Raw genomic sequence first — 20,025 nt, forward strand, 5'->3', positions numbered from 1 at the left:
GTTTACCGTGATTTTATATTCCTGAACCACACTGAAATGTCTCCCTCTCTGACATCTTCTCCTAAATAAAGAGTCAGGGGGGCTGGATAACAATTTGGTAAGGGGAAGCAATATTGGAAATCTTAGCAATTTTCTAGGGGGAAAGAGAGGATAATCAATTAGAGCCTTGCTAGATGTTCAGGTAAAGCGTGATGGGGGCTGATGCACAATCCACACACCATCCACACAATTGCTGCTTGATTGGGAGATCAAACAGCAAATCCCAACATGCCTTACAGCCAGTACAGGTGAAGCCTGGGATGATCATGATTCTGGACTCCCCCCGCACCCACAAGTAGAAAGCTCCTGCAGCAGAGAGCCTCATCACCTAACCCAGGCTCCTAGTCATGGGAGTGCATAGCACATCCCTGCGACTGGAAGCCCCCCTCGACTCATGGGGCTTCCAGCCACAGGAGCATACCTGGCCACATGTTCAATTAATGGCAGAATAGGAACCACTCACAAAGTTATAACACATTTTTGTGGAGTAACTTTATTGCTTATTCTTTGTTTTATAACAGCATTAATTGCTTCAATATGTGGCCAGGTTACAATATAAGATGTGATTAACTGGTTAATCACATATTAAGTGTAACGTGCAGTAGGAGCCTTAGATACCTAAAATGGTTCTGTATTAATGGAAGAAGCATGGCATATAAACAGCAAAAATGGGAGGTCCTAGTACAACTGAAGAATTATGCTGTCATTGGAATTAGGAAAATGTGGTAAGATAGCTCATATAACTGACATATGATCATGGATGGGTATAGCTTATTCAGGAACGCTGGGCAGGGGGAAAAATGATGTGTTGCCCTATATATAAAGTATATGTACATTTGTTCAGAGGTACAGTACAAAGTGAAAGGTAAGCCAGCTGAAAGGCTCTGGGTAAAAGTCAGAGGGGAGAGCAACAGGGGGGATGTCATGGTGGGTGTCCATTATAGCCCCCAAATTAGGATGAAAAGGTGGACATGGTCTTTTTTAAACAACTGATGGATATTTCTAAATTGCAGGACCTAGTTCTCATGAGGGACTTCAAATATTGGGACATGACAGCTAGGAGGGAAAGAAAGCAGTGCACAAACAGTCCAGCAAATTCTTGAAGTGTGCTGGGGTATCATAGTTTCATAGTTGGTAGGGTTGGAAGGGACCTGAGCAGATCATCAAGTCCGACCCCCTGCCATGGGAGGGAAGAGTACTGGGGTCAAACGACTCCAGCAAGGTGTTCATCTAACCTCCTCTTAAACACCCCCAGGGTAGGAGCCAGCACCACTTCTCTTGGAAGTTGGTTCCAGACCCTAGCCGCCCTGAGCATGAAGTAGCGCCTCCTGATATCTAACCTAAACCTACCCTCTGCCAGCTTGGGACCGTTATTCCTGGTCACTCCTGGTGGTGCTCGGGGGAACAGTGACTCCCCCAATGCCTGCTTATCCCCCCTAACTAGTTTATAACAGGCCACAAGATCCCCCCTCAGCCTTCTCTTGTGGAGGCTGAACAGGTTCAGGTCCCGTAGCCTCTCCTCATAGGGCCCGCTCTGCTGCCCCCGATCATGCGAGTGGCCCTCCTCTGGACCCTCTCCATGCTATCGACATCCCTTTTGAAGTGTGGCGCCCAGAACTGGATCTAGTACTCCAGCTGCGGCCTGACCAGTGCCGCAGAGAGGGGGAGGATCACCTCCTTGCACCTGCTCAAGATGCATCTGTGGATGCATGACAAGGTGCGGCTGGCCTTCCTGACTGCATCCCCACACTGCCGGCCCATGTTCATCTTGGAATCAATAATGACTCCAAGATCCTTTTCTGCCTCTGCACTAATGAGAAGGGAGTTCCCCAGCCTGTAGGTATGCTGCCGGTTCTTCCTCCCCAAGGGCATCACCTTGCACTCATCGGTGTTGAAACCCATCCTCTTCTCATCCGCCCACCCCTGTAACCTGTCTAGGTCCGATTGCAGCCTGTTCCTCCCTTCTAGCATGCCCACATCCCCCCACATCTTAGTGTCATCTGTGAATTTGAACAGGGTGCTTTTTACACCCTCGTCCAAGTCGCTGATGAAGATGTTGAACAATGCAGGCCCGAGGACCGAGCCCTGGGGGACCGCACTGCCCACATCTCTCCAGGTTGAAAATGATCCATCCACCACCACTCTCTGGGTGTGGCCCTCCAGCCCTCCAGCCAGTTAGGAATTCAATGCAGACAAGTGCAAGGTGCTGCGTCCAGGGAGAAAGAACCAGCAACACACCTACAGGCTGGGGAACACCCTTCTTGATAACACAGTGGCAGAAAGGGATCTTGGAGTGATTGTTGACTCCAGGATGAACATGAGCCGCCAATGCAAGGAAGCAGTCAGTAAAGCTAACCACACCTTGCCATGCATCTACAGATGCATCACGAGCAGGTCCAGGGAGGTGAACCTGCCCCTCTATGCGACACTGGTCAGGCCACAGTTGGAGTATTGCATCCAGTTCTGGGCAATGCACTTGAAAAGGGATGTGGCTATCTATCATTGAGAGAGTCCAGATGAGGGTCACTTGCATGGTCAAGGAGCAGCGCGGCAGGCCCTGCGAAGAGAGGCTAAGGGGCCTGAACCTGTTCAGCCTTCACTTGTGGAGGCTGAGAGGGGATCTGGTGGCCATTTACAAACTCACTAGGGGGGACAGCAAGAAATGGGGGAGGCTCTTTTCCCCCAGGCACCACCTGGGGTTACTAGGAATAACAGCTGGGGCAGCAGGCAGGGGATGGGCCCTGGCAGGGGGTCCCCCCATGGTCCCTTTCCCCCTCCCCCAGCCTCCCCTTCCCCTGTCCCTACTTACCAACTCCCAGTCCAGCTCCAGTTCCCTGCTGCAGCCAGCGGGGACCGTCCAAATCATCAAAGCTCTCTGAATCTTTTCCAAAGATTCGGAGAGCTTCAAATTCATTTGGACCTTTTTATTGGTCCCCTGATTCGATTTGGATTTGGAGATTCAGCCACCAAATCAGGCCAAATCTCCTCCAATTTGAATCAGCACCGAAGTTTCACATAGCCGTACAAACCAACATTGTGCTCTCACTACAAAAAAATACTGCTAGCATACTGCACTCTATTAACAGGAGTCTCTTGTCTCACATCCAAGGTTGGGCCCCACACTTAAAGAAAGATGGGGACAGACTGGAATGAGTCAAGCAGAGAAATTGTGGCATCTCCTTCCCTCCATCTAGAGTCTGATGGAGGTTTGGATCTAGTATTCTGACTCGGATCCATTTGATAAAGACAGGCCTGAAGTGTAGAATTGAGATATTGGTTCAGGTGTCAATGTCCTGTAGGTCTCAAAATTGATGAGGTGTTCAAGTTTTTGCCCCTTCCCTAACAATAGGAATAAAGCAAATGTATATTCATTATAGTTGAATCTTTTTTTTCATAACTTCTTTTTCTAAAAGGTAATTAGCAACTGGATTTGTTTTCCAACGTAATGTTTTTATCATAACTTAGAAGTTAGAACATGTTTGATCTGTATCTTGCTATGGATGTCTAATTTACTGTAAAACTAATGCGATGTAGGTTTTTTGCATCCAAATCTATTGATCAAGAAAATAATGTGGGCCCCACTCTTTCCCTCCTCAAGATAATGACTCTCTGTGGGAAATCAAATCATTAATGCAGTAAATCATACAAGGGTTGACACCCTGAAAGTATCTTACATGCTGCCTTTCAATGCAACAAACCATCAATTAGTTCAGTGATATTTGCATAAATATCTCTATTTTAGGGGTGGAGCTGTCCATCTTTTTCACTAAAATTTAATTACAATGATTTTTCTGGGAAAGGCAAAATTAATCTTTCCAAATGTTAACCTTTTCCATGAAACAAAAGTAATCATGTTCACACAATAGATGCAGTTTGATAGAACCTGGTGAAATCTTTTTGCCTTGGAAAATAATAAATTTATAAAAGAAAGTAAGAGTTATTTCCAAACTGTAATGAAACTCATGTTAAAATAAACCAAACATACGCTCTATGAATTTGTGAAAGTCACACGTACAGTTTGGTCGTGGTCTGGTTCTCTGTGGTCAAATGCCCAAATCATGAAAGAAAAGAGCACAGTCGATGCCAACAGACATCTTTGCTGGCAGTCTGAGAAGAGGTTAAGGATTGCCAAGAAGCTTGTTTTGCCCATCCCAAGTAGAAGAAACCTAATCTGGATCCAGATCCAAGCACAGTCTCTAACTGTGTGTAGTTGAAACAAGGGGTGTGCGTGCACGACACTTTAAAGCAAGCTAAATGCTTTTGCACTGCTTTAATGGTGTCAGTGTTTGCATGCCTTGGTGGTGGATTGTGCATTAATTCCAGCTGCTATAGGAAACTGGGTGGTGCAATGAGCCTTAAATGACTTGGGTGCAGCAAACGTGCTGCCCCTACAGCTATGGAGTGAAGCACTGGGCTCGGTGAAGCTCTGAGGCTCTTCAGGAAGCCCTGCAGGCAGCCTGGGAGCAGCCCAGGAAGGCAGCTCTCCCCAAGAAAAGCAGCAAGCCTATTCCCCCTCTCCCCCCGTGCCTGCCTGCTTGCCTCAGCTGCACAGAGGCCTGGTGCTTCCCTCCGTGGCTGCCATGACTTCCAGGACCACCCAAGCCAGGTGCCTGCAGGCAGGTGCTCCCTCGGGGGCGGCCATCGCTGCCATGGAAGGAGGCACCAATACACACATCCAAGCAGCCCCAGGATTGCTCCGCCTACCGGCAGCTCACCCTCCCCTCCCAGCCACTGGAGAGCCAGGTAAGTCACGAGTGTGTACGACATAGGGGTTTAATCAGCCCTAAATTGAAGCAGTGTTTTTAAAAACCCACCACTTCAATGTAGGGCCCCTGTTTTGTCTACACACACCCTCGTTGACCAATTTCTAAAAACATGACTTATGCAAACGGCCCTGATCAGCAGTAAAAAGCATTCAATAGCAACCCTTTTCTGAGATGTTCCAACATATTAACAATATTTCTGGCAACAGTTTCGGTATTAGCAAATGTTGGGATGAAGTTGTGTAGCTTTTGCATGGCAATGGAAATTATATCAGGTAAATTCATTGAACTTTTCTGGGATTTTATCAGTGGTCCATGTGCCTGACGGGTAGATCTTATTCAGCATAACAAGGTCTGCCCTTCTTAAAAGGAGCACTCTTCTAATGTCTTTTCACTAGTCTTTGTTGAAGAAAAGACAGACGCCCCTATTAAATATTAAATTGGGCAGAAGGCTATTGTCTGATAAAGGGAATGAGGAGAGGGAAGTTGCCCACAAAAAGCAATAAGACATCCTTAGTCTCACACATTTGCAAGAGACACCTAATAATACAGTCAGGGAAAATAAATGAGGAGAACTTCACTACATTTCCCATTTGTTTTGTTTTATTCTTTTTTGCATGCGCATACAAGAGCAGGAGATTAATGAAGAAAGAGATTACTGTAGTAATGAAAGGATGAGAAAAAATTAGAGAATAACAAAAGCTTCTGAAGAACATGATTAATTTTTCAGTGTAGCATATTGGCAGTCACTTGCCCTGTGACAGTTAAAGGTTTGCTGTATTTTCATTATAATCCTGTTTCCAGACAGACCTCAACTGCCAAGGGAAAGCATCCATAGCCGTTGCAAGTACAATCTTAGAACCAAATTCAGAGGACAGTCCAAGGGTATATGAGGAGTTGTAGATCAGTGTAATTCCTGCCTTTTTATGGCTCCCCTATTGTGGACACTAGAATAGGCCTGTGCAGATGCTCACATGGATGATTTGTGCCCTGGCTTGCACCAGGGTAAATGAAGAAAACCCTATAGATTGCAATAGAATCTTTCCTGATTTATACTGCTGCAAACAAGAGCGGAAACTGGCCTCATGTGCTGCGGTCCTGGAGCACGTGTAAAGGCTGTGCCCAGAAGAAATAAACTCTGGCACAAACTGCACCAGAGTTTATTGCTACATGCTAATTGCACATATCGATGTACCCAGTGAGTCTCAGGAGAAGTATAATGAACATGTGTTGTGAATGCACTTGCAAAATAATAGTACACGAAGCTCAACTAAACATCAATAGTGTCACAGGCAAAATATCATGTCCAAAGGAGCTTTGTACCTCAGACTGAATCTAAACCCCACAGCTTAGCTATAAAAGGAGGAAAATCCTTTACCAGCAATTAGCAAGGATCACTTCCCTCACTGTTAGAGCTTGGAGGACCAGTCTCTTGTTCCAAATTTTTGAGCTTTGGAAAATGAATGTCTCAAGCAGAATCTAGCAGCTACATGATGCTGTCATGTCTCACACCCCAAGAAAGCACTGTTTGGATTTTTCTCCACTGCAGAATTCTGGAATCATTTGCTTCTACTTCCTCCTTACTGGATGCTGTTGTACTTCAGCTGCGAGACCCACCGGTGGTCTCTGGTGCATACCTCCCTTCCATGAACACATGGAGTGGCCTCATTCGGGACTATCCACCTCTAGGCTTATGTTTGCAATTCTTCCTGGGTGGGATGGTTGCAGAAGGACTAAGTGGGCTTTAACACCTATGCTTTGGGTTTGATTTTGATGAATAGGCCAGCCACTGAACCTGCTCTCAGGACCTTGTGAGGACTGAAGAAACTCTAGCACTACTAGGACTCTCTATAGTCTCTGGCATACTAATTTTGGCCCCCAATAGCTGGCATGTCTCCTGGTCCTGCCATTCTTTGAGTATCAGCTGCCTGTTCAACTTGATTGGGCTGCACCTCCCATAGCTGAAGGCAGAGACATGACTGAAGCTAGTGAAGCTTTGCTTTGGGTTTTGGGAGAGCCTCAGTGCATTTTCTGGTGTGCAATATTCAGACCCTGCAAAACTTCCTGTAGGAACTGCTTGATGAAAGCCACCCTAAGCCAGTTCTTCCCACATGGACAACATTTCCTGTGCCATCTCATTGTCCTGGTCCTCAAGGACCACAACGTCTTGTCAGGCACCAAGTGCTCTGCCTTAGTGGTAAAGGCTGTGGCACCACTGGCCTTCCTTCTGACTTAGGGGCTAGAGGCTTCAAGGTGCAGAAGACGAGAACAAGTTTCAGTTGTCCAACAGAAATAGTGAGTCTTCCCCAGGGCCACATGGCAGATGTCCACCTGCCATGTTAGACTACGACACTTGGAAACTGTGACAGATCATTTGGGCTGGGGCTGGGGATGAGGTGAAGCTGCTGCTTGTAGCCTTCTTGTCTAGTGAGTGGGCCAGCAAAATTTGTTTCTTCATCTGCCAGTTCTTCTGAAAGAGACAAAAGAGGTCTGAGGTCAGATGGGCTGGACATAATTCTGCAGAAGAGTCAGAAACATTTTTTTTTTTGGTTTTCTCCTTCCTTGTAGATTCATGGGGCCTGACAAGACACCCAGCCTCATGTCAGCGTGAGACCCTCATTGGCCAAAGACCCTTCTGAATTTGCCCTCCTGGGACAGTCAGTGAGGGGACCTGCCAAGCAATGAATGGTAAGGGAAAGCATTAAATGCTCAGTGACCTACATGCTTCTCAGAGAAATATCGGGAGTATGACATTGTATCAAGCTGTAGCAGATGTGTGGTATATGCACAAACCATTATATTGGTTTTGCATAGTGTTAGCCTCTCTGCTCAGCTAATCTGCTTCCAATTAATGTGCAATGGTGTTCACGGTCCCTACTCCTGTAACGGAAAATTCAGGAAGTGCACAAGAACAGATTGTATAAAGTGGCTGCAAAGACCTTTAATCAGGAAATTAGAAGCTGTGAGATTCTGGAACACCCTTTCCGCAGGAGTAGCAAGGTGAAGAAATCTTAACTATTTTCAAGATCGGGTTTGATACATTTATGAAATGGATCATGATGTAGATCCCCACAATTACGGGGGACTGCATTTAAAGAACTCAGATTCCCCTCTCAGTTCTGTGTTCGTATTTCATGTGCGACTCCCTCTGGGTTAGACCCCAAATAGACAAAAGTTTGGCACTGTCCTGACTGGACTGGTTGCTTGCATACGCAATGGCAGAAATACTGGTGCTTCTGGAAGTTTACTTATGAATTCTTAGGTGCATTAGGCAATTAGATGTCTCTATGATGAGGAAACAGCTGAGCCAAGTTTGAAGATCAAGATTTTGGACCTTGCTGGCTGGCATGGCAGTTGGGCACTGACTGAGTCCTTTTGGGGGTAAATTTTCTGTTATTTGAAGAGCTCTTGAAACCAAGCTCAGGGCAGCAGGTGAGCTATTCTTGAGAACATCTGCAAGAACTATTAATGCTTTAAGAACTTCTCATCAGTTTGCTTTGCAAAACGTTTGTTTTATCATTATTTCCCCAATTGTTCTTTTTCATGTGGTGTATTGACAGTAACACACATTGTAAAGTGCGGTGAATTACTGCATGTGAGCAGCGTGCTGCAGTTCTCCTGTATTGACCTGCATAATGCCTTCACTTCCTGGCCCTTGTAAAAAACAAAGCACTTAATCATCTAAGGTTAAATATATTGAATTTTTCAGGAGCAGATTATCATCTACCGTAATTCAGAGCCACTTCAAGTGAAGTCAATACAGCTTTGCCAATTTATGTACAGTGGGGGTCAGGCCCTATGTATGGAGAGTTCTCTCATTAATTAAAGTACATTCATCTTCCACAGAGGTGTCACAGCACCATTTAAGTGCGTTCTTCTCAACACTTGCCAAGCTCCTGTTTTTGAGGCCAAAGACACTGGACCTACACACTTCAAGCTTTCCTGAGTTGCTGCTGCTGCATTTGGGTCGGGGTGCATATGGGTTCCTTGTTCCAGCCACCTGTGGAGGGTTTAGGATTGAGAGTGCGGTCGGGGGTAGAAAGGTAAGAAAGATTTATTGACTTAAGAAAAAACACAACTACACGTAGTAACAAGACAAACAATGACAGACAAAAGCAATTCGTGTTGGCAACTTATCGGCAGTCCCTCTGATGCCTGATGCACAGCATGCTCTCTTTCCGCAAAGTTCAGCAAGGTCAGGCATCCCTGAACAATGCTGTCCGAGGGGTGCACTCCACCCTGTCCGAGGGGTGCACTCCACCCTCTCTCACAGGGTCACTTTGGCACATCATCAACTTATACCACCATCCTCCCTCTTGGAGCGGGCACCATTTGGCCATAGGCTTAGCTAGTCTCTTCCTTGGGTGGCAGACGTACCATCTGTTGGACCTCTCCTGTGACCCTCACCGAGGTAGCGGCCAGCCAATTACCCAACCGGGTCTAAGCATACTCGGGCCCCTTCTGGGACAACACTATGTGTATATATGTATATATGTACTGGGCCTTCCGCCCTCTGGATCTTCTCCCCCCTTCACAGCAGCTCCCCATCTCCACCCCCTTCACTCAGGGCTCCACACCTTCTCCCTTAATTGGGGCCACAGGGCTACCCTCCCCAGTGAGCTCAGGTGGCCATAGGTGTGCCTAGCCCTCACTACCTTTCCTTAGGGTCTTGTACCCCATGCAGGGCTCAGGTGGCCACAGCTGTGCCTGGCCTCCACTCTCCCTCCTCAGGGTTTTCCACCCCGCAGGGCTCAGGTGGCTGCAGCCATGCCTAGCCCCAACTCTTCCTCCTTGGGGTATTGCACCCCACAGTGCTCAGGTAGCCTCAACTGTGCCTGGCCCCCACTCTCTCCAATGTTACATAAACCCACCCAAATGTGACGGCTAGGGTTAAAGCGCCCCTACCCACCTTTCACTGGGATGATCATTGGCCTGGCATTTCCTGGGGGCTCCCGCGCCACTGAGAACCTCACCAGGCCACCCACTCCCAGCAGGGTGCAGTTTTAGGTCATGCCCAGGACCAGGACCAGAAGCCTCCTAACTATCTCCTACAGCTCCTCCCTTACCTCCAGGTTGTTATAAAGCCTCACAGCGAGACAATGTTGCTGCCTGGGCTGTCAGCAGTGAACTGTCCTGTTTATATGGGTGGCCATAGCTCTAAAATGGCCACCGCAATTAAGCACCTGCTGGCTGCTTGGTCCCCCATCTTAAAGTGGCAGGCACCAACAGTGCCCCACCACACAGATCTATTTGAATGTCAGTGCATGCTGATAATCCATTCACAAACCTAGACAGGCTAACACCCTCTCTTCCCCCTCTCCCCATCTCCTTAACTGAAGGAATTTGAAGGAAGAAGAAATACTTATAATCATAGAGACTTAAACTCACATAGAATTCACACTTAAACAGAATTTACTCAAGTCAAAGCCACCCACACATTGACCCTGTGCCTTTATGTCAGTTCCAGATCCCTTTGCTTGTTTGTGTAGAGTTCCTTTACCTGCAGCATCTGCTGGGTTCCCTCCTGAAGGGGTTTCTCTCAGCAAAGAGAAGATGCTCCACATCACCTCCAGCTCCATCCATAGATTTCTGCAGGTGCTGGGAGAAGGGTGCCCTACAGACAGCTGCTGCTTTTGAGCCATGCATCTGGGCACAGAGCTTTGTGTACACCATGTTGTGGCCTACTGTTAAGAAAATGTTCTTGTTGTTCTTCCTACATAGTCCTTTTACCTTGTTACTCCTAGTCACACCCTGTCAGAGCAACTCAAACATTATCCTCTTTTATTAGCTTCCATAACCCCATATGAGAGAAGAGTCATGAAGCCCCTTGGCACCTTTGCTATTGCTTGTGTGTTGTACATGGAAGGCGTTCTGGTACGACGGTGATGGACAATAGAACAAAACTTAAGAACAAGTAAGGCAAATGTTTCTCATTTCTCTGTAGCTATTTCTAGAGTCTCTCTTGGTTGTTGCCCAGTCTTTTAAATGGATCCCTGGAAACTCTAAATCATTTCTGTGGTTCCATCAAGTTTCCAACCTGCCATCAGTATCTTCCTAGCACTAAGCTGCTCAGAGCTGCAATGGAGCATGCACAGCTGGGAAAACCTAAAGCAACCTTATTTTGTGCACCCACCAGTCCCAGATCAGTACCCGGCGGGGGGAGGGCAGTGTCTTAAAAGGCTGCTGCCTTTTCACTTCCCATCAAACTTCCCCATGGAAATTAAACCCTATGATCCAGCCAAGTTAATCCACATTTGCTCAGGTATAACCGACAGCAGAGATTAGCTCAGTGGGAGTATTCAGGTGATAAAAAGGATCCAATCCCATTACTGAGGCTTACTAATTTCAGCAGAATTTATTCTTAATATATACTCCTATATAACAAAAGAGATTCATTAGACCTCCACTTACCTGTCCTCACCCAGAGACTTTCCATGGCAGAGAAGTTATTGAGGTGTCAGTGAACAGGAATGGGTTGATGATATTAATATAAATTTATAAATTGTTCTTTGCAGTGTTAGACGGTTTCCAGACTTATACAGTATGATTACCTTTACACATTTTGACACCTGAGTCAGGGAAACTACATAATTATGAGGTTTTTATATGCATTACTTTTATCTAAAGATAACCAGCAGTGCATTATCAAAATTACTATTCAAAAACCTTGTTTGGAAGCTTGAATATCTTGGGCCAGCAGACATGCCAAAGAGAAGAAAAACAGCTATTTTGTTGTATTTTCTTATTCTGTCCAGGTTCAGTGGCATTTGAAAGAGCTCATTCAGCTAAGAAAATGACACAAAATTGATATGATAAAGCAAAATATGGCAGCGTCAGAAATATTTGCACTTCTAACATTTTCTTTCATTTTGATTTATTTCTAAAATTAATTCCAAGGAGATGAAGAGGACCCCGATACCATTTTATAGAAGGACACAGACATTCTCACCAAGGGACCAAATAAATAAATATATACGTGCACTGACTGGAGACTATAACAAGGGATCGTGTGGAAAGACAGAGGCAGCATGGGAGTCGCTGTGATTTGCAGACATCCCTCTGAGTCATAGTCTCCCCTGCTTTCCCTCAGTGCTTCAGAGAAGAGTGAGAGACCTTTATGTCTCCACTAGCTCCACTTTCTCTCTCAGCTCATGTCCATTCTCTACCCTTCCACTCCATCCTCATTGTTTCAGTCAGGCCTGCAGTGCCTACGTATTCCTGCACAGCAGCTAGTAGCCCATACACAAGAAAACACAAGAAGAGTTCTTACTTCCTAACATGGACCTATGGTCTCTGTCATAATGCAGTCCAATTTGAGTGTATGTCTGTTCACACACATACACACTCATATGGGGAGAGATCTCAAGACCTTTAGACACAGGGGCCGCAACCACATAAGCATGGATGTTTTTTTCCCCAGGGACAAGAAGCAGCGGCACACCTCAGGCCACTGCTACATGTCCCTGGGGAATGCCTGTGCCACACACCCTTTGGTGCACAGCAGGTAACCCCAAGTTGGGTAGGCAGCCAGAGTGTGGCTCTGGCTAGCCCAGCTCCAGTTTTGGGGGTGGCACATGCTGTCCGCACGTGCACAGTCCTGCTTTGTTTTTGTGCAGGTTTTTTTCACCCTGGGATCTCCCAGAGTCATCCCTCCCTTGTGCCCCTCCCCGGTGCTACTATTCTGCTGCTCAGAGAAAAGCTGAATGTGCAGTATGTGGCACCGCACACGTCTGCAGTGCCACATGCCACACAGCCGTGCTCGCCTGGAAGTGTCCAGGATGTTATCCTGAATCATCCATGACAGCTTCACTCACAACTGATAGAGATTATATGAAGTGGCATCACCAAGGGGCCCCCTAAAATGCCTGAAACATGCACATCTTTCTCCTTCCCCTGATGGATTTCTTTTCCTATGTAACGTATGAGGTGGTAGAGCTCTTATTTTATAAACAGGTTTTTAGAGGTTCTTCAGTAGATGCTCCAGGCTTTGGCTCATTGACTTCATCCAGCAGGGAAGGCATTCAGCCCCTGCAAGATAAAGCTCGGAGTAAGGACCTTCGAGTGACAGAATGATGTTGTGTTTAGATAAGAGTTAGTCAAAGGTGCTTGGAGTCTCAAAGGTGCAGGCTCTTCCTCCGCTGAGTATGAAACAGAACTGACTAGTCCAGAGCAAGCAAAGGCACTACTTCCACCCATCTTTTCATAGCTTCGTAGTTGCAAGTAGACACAGGTGATCAAAACCTTTCCACTGGAGCCCAGCCTCCTGCCCACTCCCTGCCACTGGAATGGCTGGCCAGTGTCAGCTGATCATTCACCCTTTCCTACAAGAATCCCTGAACTTTCTGCAACAGGGTTCAAACTTGTACTTAGGCTGCTTTGTTCTCAGCTCGTGCCTCTATTGGCTCTCTGATGGATTCTCAGGTACCTGACATGACTCATCCATGGCCCCTGTGTATAGCCTGGCCCTTTGCTCCTTAACCCAACTTCTGGTTTGATCTCTTGGATACCCAACCTGGCTGGCTGCCTGACCCCATGCTCTCTCCAGCCCTCTGGATCTCTGACTTGGCTCCTTGGATGGATCTTCTGGCTTCTGGCTCCCCAGCATTCCTGCACTGAGATCCTGTACACTCTTTCTGATCTCAGTTGCTTCCCCAGACCTTGGGTGACTCCCAGACCTGGCCACTTACAACCAAGCATGACAAGGGACGGCTCCATTTTGGTGTCTGCAGACACGGTTCATATGGTTTTGCCCATATTTTGCATCATCATGATGTGAAAATTCCTTTTCCCATTTGGTTTTCTTGAGTTGTTTGTGGTGAGTTAATATGGGGCTACAGTGATAGACGCAGATGCTGAATTCTGGTAGGTCTATCCAACAATTATTGAGGTTGATGGGAATCTTATTGATTTCAGCAGGCTTTGATACCACTCCTTAGGATGTAAGCAATGTGTTACAAAAGGGACTGATCTAAAGGAAATAGAAATATTATGTCAGGTTTGTCTACTCAGTGTCAGCTGACATCAGAGTCCACTGCTTTTATGGCTACTTTTTCCAGTACAGGTACAAAGCATGTGTTTAAGGGGTACCAATGTGGTGCCTGGTTCTGAACAGTTGGGATCTAATCTGAAGCCCACTGAAATCAATAAAATGACTCCTGGATTTTGGTCCATCCCTACATGGTGCTGAGAAGCATCTGCCTGGAGCAAAGCACCCCCAACATCCACTGAAGTCTATGCGAGCATAGAGCTCTCACTTAGGCAGCCATGACAAGATCAAGCTATACAGGACATCAGTGGTCTTCTGTACTCAGCCTGTGAGACTCATGAACTTGAATTATCACTTGTTCCAAATGTTTAGGTACACATTTGCATTATCCCTTGTTTCAAGTGCTGCTGTCATCTCAGAGTAAAGATCTCATGACTGGGAGATTGGGTGGGGAGCAAGGGTTAGCAATTCATCCTTGAAAAAGTCTGTAATCAGTTAGCAAGTATATTTTGATTTGACAGTGAGTAGCATGCAGTCTTCTATGGATTCCTGCAGGGCTTTTAAGATCAGAGAGCTGATTAAAGACATTTCAGGGGTACCACATTCCTTCTATAAAAATTCGGCCTCCTGGGGGAAAGCATCTTTACTCAGCGCCTCTCCCTGTCCCATTGTGACAATTTATGTCATTGTTGTGCTTTCACAATTTAGACAAATATTTAATGGCTTTTGATAGACACCTCAGACTATGTCCTTTTGTGGAATGCGTTTGATTCATATTTGCTTCCTTTGCTTTATACTTTTATTGCCAAAGGGGGGGAAATTACTTCTTGTCAGGTTTGAAAATACTAATAAGCCCCTGAATTCCCTAGCACCAGACATGACTGCAATAACAGGAAGAGTGATTTTCCTTTCTGATTTGTTTTCCCTTTCAATATTTCTAGTTCTTATCAGGCACGGGCTCGGGCACACAGTGTGGATACATTTTAATCATATGAAATAAAGAAGAGCAAATCAAAGGCAAAAAAAAATTGCTTATTTTATGCTGATAATTGCAAGTCACTTTTTTTCCCTAATAATCTCTGACATTTCAGCCATAACTTTTCTTCCAGTCGATCTCTTTCTACACATTAACATGTTTTCCTCCCTCAGACTTTTTTCTGCACAAATAAAGATAAGGTAGATAACATAAAAGCTCTATCCTGAATGTCTCTGAAGATATATCATATTCCCAAAGGAACAAATCCGGCCCCGTTCTGTTCAGCCATGAAGGTTATCCTGACAGGGGACTTGGTGGACTACACTGTACAGGAAGGGACTGGATGCAGGAGGGCTACCAGGTAAAAGGCACATATCCAAAGTGTGACAGAATCCATTGGATGAAGTGAACCTGGGTGCATGAAAGGCCAAGGTAGAGATGGAGCTTAGGCTAGCATCCTGGATTAAGGACAACAAAAAGTCCTTTTTCAAGCACATTGGGAGCAAGAAGAGGGCACCAGGCAATGTAGGGCCCCTGCAAGACGCAAATGGTAATCTTGTGGTTATGCCAGATGAGAAAGTTGATATTTTTAACAGTTTCTTTGCCTCTGTTTTCTTGAAGAGGGACACAGATATCCCTCCTACCAGAGGTAGGGACAGTCTCTGGGGGTGCCGAAGGATTGGAAACTAGCTAATAGGATCCCAATTTTTAAGAAAGGGAGGAAGGAAGACTCAAGTAACTATAGGCCCATAAGCCTCACCTCGGTGCTTGGGAAGATCTTGGAGAGAATCATCAAGGAGCACTTCTGTGGGGGGGCCAGCAGGGGAGATCATGCACAGGGCCAATCAGTATGGGTTCATCAAAGTCAGGTCCTGCCTGACCAACCTGATTGCCTTTTATGACCAAGTAATTAAATCTTTGGATGATGGTGTTGCTGTGGACATAGTCTTTCTAGACTTTAAGAAGGCCTTTGACACTGTCTCTCACCCCATTCTCATCAATAAACTAGGCGACTGTAGCATTGATGCCTACACAGTTGGGTGGGTAAAAAATTGGCTGATGGGGTGCACCCAGAGAGTAGCGGTAGACAGGTTGTACTCAACCTGGTGAGATGTGAGTAGTGGGGTACCCCAGGGCTTGGTCCTCAGGCCCACGCTGGTTAACATCTTCATCAGCGACTTGGACGAGGGGGTTGAAAGCACGTTGTCCAAGTTTGCTGATGACACTAAGATGTGGGGTGAGGTGGACACACTTGAAGGGAGAGAGAGGCTGCAGCTAGATTTAGACAGACTACAAAAGTGGGCAGATGAGAATAGGATGGAGTTCAACATAGATAGATGCAGGGTGCTGCACCTGGGGAGAAGGAATTCACAGCATACATACAGGTTGGAGAGCTCCCCTCTTGAAAGCACAGAGGTGGAAAGGGATCTTGGGGTCATTATTGACTCCAGGATGAACATGAGCTGCTAATGCCAGACCGCAGCCAGCAAGGCCAGCCATATCTTGTTATGCATCCAAAGCCAGTCCAGAGAGGTGATACTTCCCCTCTGTATGACTTTGGTCAGGCTGTAGTTGGAGTATTGCATCCAGTACTGGACGCCGCACTTTAAAAAGGATGTGGCCAGCCTGGAGAGAGTTCAGAGGAGGGCCACCCGTTTTGTGAGAGGGCAGCAGGACAGGCCCTGTGAGGAGAGACTGAGGGACCTGAACCTGTTCAGCCCCGGCAAGGGGAAGCTGAGGGGGGACCTGGTGGCTGCCTACAAACTCATCAGGGGAGATCAACAGCAAATAGGAAGAGCCCTTTTCTCCCCAGCACCACCTGGGGTGATGAAGAACAATGGTAATAAGCTGATGGAGAATAGGTTTAGGTTAGAGATCAGGAGGCAATATTTTACAGTTTGGGTGGCCAAAATCTGGAACCAACTTCCCAGGGAAGTGGTCCTCACCCCTACCTTGGGCAAATTCAGAAAGAGGTTAGATGATCACCTGTCTGGTATCTTGTGAACCCAGCATTCATTCCTGCCTGTGGCAGGGGGTCAGGCTAGATGATCTGATCAGATCCCTCCTGACCCTAGCTACTATGAAACTATGAAAGCTTGTGCTCTCTCTCCCTCTGTCTGTCTATATATATCTTATTTAGTTGGTCTATATGGCTAGGGATATAAATTACACATAAACTGGCATAAGTGATCAGAAACCTGTTCAAATCCACAACACAACAGAAGTTCAATGCACATAAACCACTTTCAAAATGGCTGAAACCAGCTTAAGATAAACCTGGATGGATGTAGTATCAGACTTAACTGATTTAGTTTAAATCAGTTTATTGAACTTCATTCCCAGATCCATAGATTTCATAGAGTTCATAGACATTAGGGCTGGAAGGGACCTCAGAAGATCGAGTCCAGCCCCCCACCCAAAGGGCAGGAAGTCAGCTGGGGTCATAGGATCCCAGCAAGATAAGCATCCAATTTGCTCTTGAAGCTGTTCAATGTAGGTGCTTGAACCACCTCTGATGGCAGGCTGTTCCAGACCTTGGGGGCTCAAACAGTAAAGAAATTCCTTCTTATGTCCAGCCTGAAACAGTCTTGTAGTAGTTTATGACCATTCGACCTCCTCATCCCCTGGGGCGCTCTGGTGAACAAATGTTCCCCCAGATACTTGTGGTCACCCCTGATAAACTTACAGGTGGCCATCAAATCACCCCGACAGCTCTCATAGCTCTCAGCCTGTCGTCATAAGGTCTGTTTTCCTGACCTCTGATCATGCGCGTGGCTCTTCTCTGCACTCTCTCAAGCTTCTCCACATCCTTTTTGAATTGTGGAGCCCAAAACTGCATGCAATACTCCAGCTGCGGCCTCACCAAGGCCGAGTACAAGGGGAGAATGACGTCCCGGGATTTGCTCGAGAAGCATCTATGGATGCAAGCCAGCGTTTTGCTCGCTTTACTAGCCGCAGCATCACATTGCAGGCTCATGTTCATTTTGTAGTCAATGATGACCCCCAAGTCTCTTTCTTCTGTAGTGCTAGCCAGCATAGCACTGCCGAGCCTATAAGGATGCTGCAGGTTTTTCCTCCCAAGGTGGAGAACCTTGCATTTTTCAGTGTTAAACATCATCAGGTTCTCATCTGCCCATTTGCTGAGCCTGTCCAGGTCAGCCTGGATCACCTGCCTGTCTTCTGGTGTGGATGCTTTGCCTGAAAGTTTGGTGTAATCAGTGAACTTGTGCAGTCCACTCCTGACTCCAATGCCCACATCATTAATGAAGATGTTGAACAATACATGTCCAAAGACAGAGCCTTGAGGGACCCCACTGGTCACTGGCTACCCTGATGAGTGACTGCCATCAATTACAACCCTCTGGGTCCAACCACGGAGCCAATTTCCCAGCCAGAAGATCCTGGTGGATCCAAGGCCACAACTGACCAGTTTGGCCAAGAGGTGATCATGGAATACCAGATCAAAGGCTTTTTTGAAGTCAAGATATATGACATCAATCTCTTCTCCCTTGTCCAGGTCACATGGTCGTAGAAGGAAATGAGATTGGTCAAGCAAGACCTACCCACAACAAACCCATGCTGGCTATCCCTTAGGATGTTGGTGGCTGCCAGTCCATTAAGGAAGCCCTCTTTAATAAACTTTTCTGAGATCTTCCCCAAGGTAGAAGTCAGACTGATGGGCCTATAGTTGGCTGGATCCACTTTCCTCCCTTTCTTGAAGATAGGCACCACATTGACCTTCTTCCAGTCTTCGGGCACTACACCAGAGCACCAGGGGTTTTCAAAAATCCGTGCCAGAGGCGGGGCTATGATGCTCACCAGCTCCTTGAGTACCCTGGTGTGCAGATTGTCAGGGCCAGCTGACTTGAAGGTATCCAGCTTCTCAAGATGTTCCTTTACGATGTCAGCATTTATGGAGGGCAGGGGATCTCCCTCACCCAGACCTCCCTGTCCCGTAGCAGGCATGGGCGTCCAATGGGACTGATGAAAGACCGACGCAAAGTACCCATTTAATAGGTTGGCTTTTTCCTGGGCATCAGTTGTCAGTTCCCCCATCTGGTTCAGTAGGGGTCCAATGTTGCCCTTGCTTTTCCTCCAGCACCCCACATATCTGAAAAAGGATTTTTTATTGTCCTTGATTCTTGAAGTTAGTTGGAGTTCAGCTGCAGCCTTGGCTTTCCTGGTTTGCTCCCTGCAGGACCAAACCAGTGCAGAATAATCCTCCAAGGAGATGAATCCCATCCTCCATCCTTCGTAGGCTTTTCTTTTTAGCCTTAAGTCTGCTAGGTCCCTGGAGAGTCAGGGGGGCTGCTGCGCCCTCTTGCTGCCTTTCCTTTGAGATGGAATAGACTTACCCTGTGCACTGAGGATCGCTCCCTTGAGGAGCAACCACCCTTCTTGAACTCCCCTCTCCCTGGGGTCATGGTCCCTTAGGGCCTGACTGACAAGCCTCCGGAGCTTGTCAGAGTCGGCTTTTCTGAATTCAAGGACTTTTGTGTTTCTGACTGACTTGCCAGCTTTACAGTGGATGGTGAAGATGATCAGCTCGTGATTGCTGTCACCCAGCTTCCCATCGATCACTAGGTCACCAATTAGGTCATCCCCTGTAGCCAGTACCAGGTCGAGCAGCGCTTTGCCTCTTGTTGGCCCAAAGACTTCTTAAGTCAGGTAGAGGTCATCCACACATGAGAGGAAGCTTTGCGACCGCTCAGATTTTGCTGAGTGGTCCTCCCATGAGATGTCTGGGTAATTGAAGTCACCCATGACAACCATGGCCCTGGAGCATGCGGCCTCAGCCAGTTCCCGGGCGAACTCCTGGTCAAGCTCAGGACTTTGGGAAGGAGGTCTGTAGTAGACTCCCACCGTTGTTTCCCCTGTGCCATGTTCCCCATGAATTTTAACCCAGAGGGTCTCCAGTCATCTACTCTGGTTGCCAATATCAGCTTGCAGGGACACGTAGCTTTCCTTAACATAGAGAGCTACACCCCTGCCCCTTTTATCTACACGATCCCTCCTGTACAGGGTATAGCCATCTATACCTGTGGTCCAGTCATGGGTGGAGTCCCACCAGGTCTCCATTATCCCAATGACATCATAATTATTTGCACTGAGCAGGAGGACAAGCTCCTCCTGCTTATTTCCCAAGCTCCTGGCATTTGTTTACAGGCAGGCAAGTGTCCCCTTGGGGGATCTTGCCTTGCCCACAGATTGTACCAGGGCTGGGGCAGGGGTGGGATCCCTTAAGTGCCTTGGCCCGCTGG

General features: G+C 46.9%; 1 long non-coding RNA gene across 1 annotated transcript in view; it reads left to right on the forward strand.

The window, feature by feature from the left end:
* LOC149869655 (uncharacterized) overlaps positions 1–20,025 on the forward strand; it is a 148,827-nt gene that overhangs the window by 16,028 nt on the left and 112,774 nt on the right. The window contains exons 2-4 of the long non-coding RNA XR_016441126.1: positions 7,371–7,490; positions 8,649–8,845; positions 10,591–10,716. This is a non-coding gene — a long non-coding RNA (uncharacterized LOC149869655). The remainder of the gene's footprint in view (positions 1–7,370; positions 7,491–8,648; positions 8,846–10,590; positions 10,717–20,025) is intronic.

The sequence above is a fragment of the Crocodylus siamensis genome, chromosome 3 (assembly GCF_052110815.1).
Source record: "Crocodylus siamensis isolate JL-2025a chromosome 3, ASM5211081v1, whole genome shotgun sequence".
Lineage (NCBI taxonomy): Eukaryota > Metazoa > Chordata > Crocodylia > Crocodylidae > Crocodylus > Crocodylus siamensis.